The sequence below is a fragment of the Capsicum annuum genome, chromosome 8 (genome assembly GCF_002878395.1).
Source record: "Capsicum annuum cultivar UCD-10X-F1 chromosome 8, UCD10Xv1.1, whole genome shotgun sequence".
NCBI classification, from domain to species: domain Eukaryota; kingdom Viridiplantae; phylum Streptophyta; class Magnoliopsida; order Solanales; family Solanaceae; genus Capsicum; species Capsicum annuum.
The window spans coordinates 171,019,899-171,023,007 of record NC_061118.1 but is presented as its reverse complement, the minus strand read 5'-3'; positions in this window follow the sequence as shown (position 1 = coordinate 171,023,007).

Sequence of the window (3,109 nt, the reverse complement as noted above, 5' to 3'; positions counted from 1 at the left end):
GGTATGTGAAAAGGGAGCCGGGACTTGGAGTATTGTTGAGTAGTAGAAAATCAAGAAGATTGAATGTGTATTGTGATGCAGACTGGGCAGCATGCCCCAATACTAGAAGGTCGGTATCAGGTTTTTTAATTAAACATGGAGAATCATTGTTGTCATGGAAATCTAAAAAGCAGAATGTAGTTTCAAGAAGTTCAGCAGAAGCTTTATACCGAAGCATGGCCAATGCAGTATCAGAATTGGTGTGGATTACTACTTTATTGAAGGAATTGGGACATGAGGCTGAAGAACCAGTTGTGGTATTCAGCGATAGTAGAGAAGCTCTACAGATAGCAGCCAATCCAGTGTTTCATGAAAGAACAAAACACATAGAGATTGACTGTCACTTCATTAGACAAAAAATACAAGAAGGAATGATGAGAACAGAACATGTTGGTTCCAAAGAACAGCTTGCAGACATATTGACAAAAGGATTTCCTAGACTGCAACATGAGAATTTGGTAGGCAAGCTAGGTGTGTTGAATGTTTTCACACCCACCAGCTTGAGGGGGAGTAATGATTTAGGAATTACTTGATATTGATATGGTGTATAAATAGTTTAGGTGGCAATTAAGTAAATAAGTGAGGTTATTAGAAGTCAGTTAAATAGTGAGTTTGTTATAAAGTAGTTATAACCAACATTGTATAAATATCATTGTTTCGTTGTAATTGAGCACACATTTTTTCTCTACATCTTAGCTGTAATAATATCTTCCTCTTCCTCTCTCTATTTGAGCTTGAACTGGGTCAACAATGGCCAGTTAGAATTGTTCAATTGCATGAAATTTAATAATATTGATGTAGCCAATTCATTGCAATACAAAATTTTTGCTCAACTCTCATGGTTGTTGATCAGAATGTGTTAGAATCAAGTCTTCTAAATTGGTATAACCCAAATACACTGCAGTAGAAAAGTATTGCAAACTCTAATGGTTTTGTTAATCAAAATAAGCCAGAATCTCGTATTCTAAAGTGGCACAACTCATTCTATTGGTGACATCAACCACTAAGATATTGGTCAAATGAAGTTAGATGCGCTTAGTATTGGCCATCAGACAATGAAGTATAACTCAACATGTACTAGGTCTGCTATTCTGCCGCAATATGGAAGTACTGAGTACAACTGAATACAATAGAAAATCGATGTAAATTAATTAACTCTTAATACTATATTATACCTATACTTTTCTTTAATATGGACTCAAATTTCTGGCGATAATAAGGTTTTGAATGACTTATAATTTAGTGGAGATTTGCAAAACACAAGACATGTTGATAGCCAATAAACATTTCTGTTGTCTACAATTTGAGAGCACTTTTCAAAATCTATTGGAATAACACAACGGGTTATTCTAATACAAGAAGTTGATCCTACAAGTTGTTACCTATTACATTAAGTTTAACAATTTTCTCTCAAAAGATCCTGTGTTATCTATCTTGTCATGAAAAAACTGGGGTCTGTTGCTATTCAAGAGAAATGGCTAAGATCATATATACTTGACAATGAATTGTACAGCAAAACCATGTGATACTTTATGTGCTATTTTTAATCAACAGTGCAACAAATGCCTCTACTTTGGGCTTAATTGATGTGAATGAAAAATGAAGTGACACAACCTTTGAGCAACAGACATATTGTTTTGGAAAAGGTGTGACTGTTCAGATAGTTGTGTCTGTTCAGAAAAAGATACAATGTTTCGAATGAATAGACATGACTCTTCCAAAGGATACACCTTTTAAGTGAACCATTGCCACCTTTCAGAAGAGGCATCTGATGGCTATATAAACCTGCTTTCATCCACAGGTTTAGAAATGAATGAAAAATTTTCTGAAATAAAAACTCTTCTTGTCTTCAAAACATTCTTGTGATCAATCAAATCGTTGAGTGAGTTCGATGAATCTAATTATTTGAGGTACCACTATAGTTGGATTGAAAGCCATTTTATCCTGGGAGGAAGATTCCAAAACCTCGGGTACAGTAAGGGGAATTATTCCTTAAGGACACTCCATGAAGTCGAGGGACTTGGTTTTATATTTCTATTTCATCTTAATTTCAGAAAAAATAAAACACACTTCTTAGAAAGATCACTTTGATCTTGTGTTGAGGGTGTTTTTGGACTTCATAGTATTCTTGTTTTAAACTTGAACTAGTGTTGAAGTTGTTATGCCTAAATACAGATTCTTGTACCCGAAATACACCATTGATAAATAACAATCTTAAGGAATAACCCTTGCAGAATCTGTATTGCTTGTTTTGGAGATTAAAGATTTAAGTTTTCTACTCCGTTTGAACTTAATTAGTGATTCAAAGATATAAAATCTTCATCACAAGTTAAAGATCATTCGGTTGATGATTGAAATTCATAAAAACTTCATCGTTAACTAGAAACAAGAAGAAGAGTTTAAAGTTGCTTAACTTTATAAATAGTATTCTGAAAATACTAAATTTTATTGTCCTGTGGTGACAGCAAAAATGACTAACAAAAGTCAAATGCAAGATGCGGCTACAACTGTGGGAAACTAGTATTTCCTCAACAAGTCGAGCAAATGCTCCGCACTCAATGGCACCTGCGGAGAAGCCTAAAAAAATTGCGGGCATTGACTTTAAGCAATGACAGCAAAAGATGTTCTTTTACCTCACCACTCTATTCCTTCAAAGGTTCACTAGTGAAGATTCTCCTGAGGTGCCCGAGGGAACCTCAGACAAAGAGCATTTCGTGTTTGTAGAGGCTTGGAAGCACTCAGACTTCCTTTGCAGGAATTATATCTTGAGTGGTCTCCAAGACAACCTCTACAATGTTTACACTGAAACTAAGACATCAAAGGAATTGTGGGGGGCACTAGAATGAAAATATAAGACAGAGGATGCGGGAATTAAGAAATTCTTTATTGCAAGATTTCTGAACTTTAAAATGATAGATAGCAAATCGATTGTCTCTCAAGTTCAGGAATTGCAAGTAATCATCCATGATTTCTTAGTAGAAGGTATATCTTTGAAAAATACCTTAGTTGAACAAATTGAAAATGTTCTTAGTACTCACATAAACTGTTTTATAGGTTTGATTGTGAATGA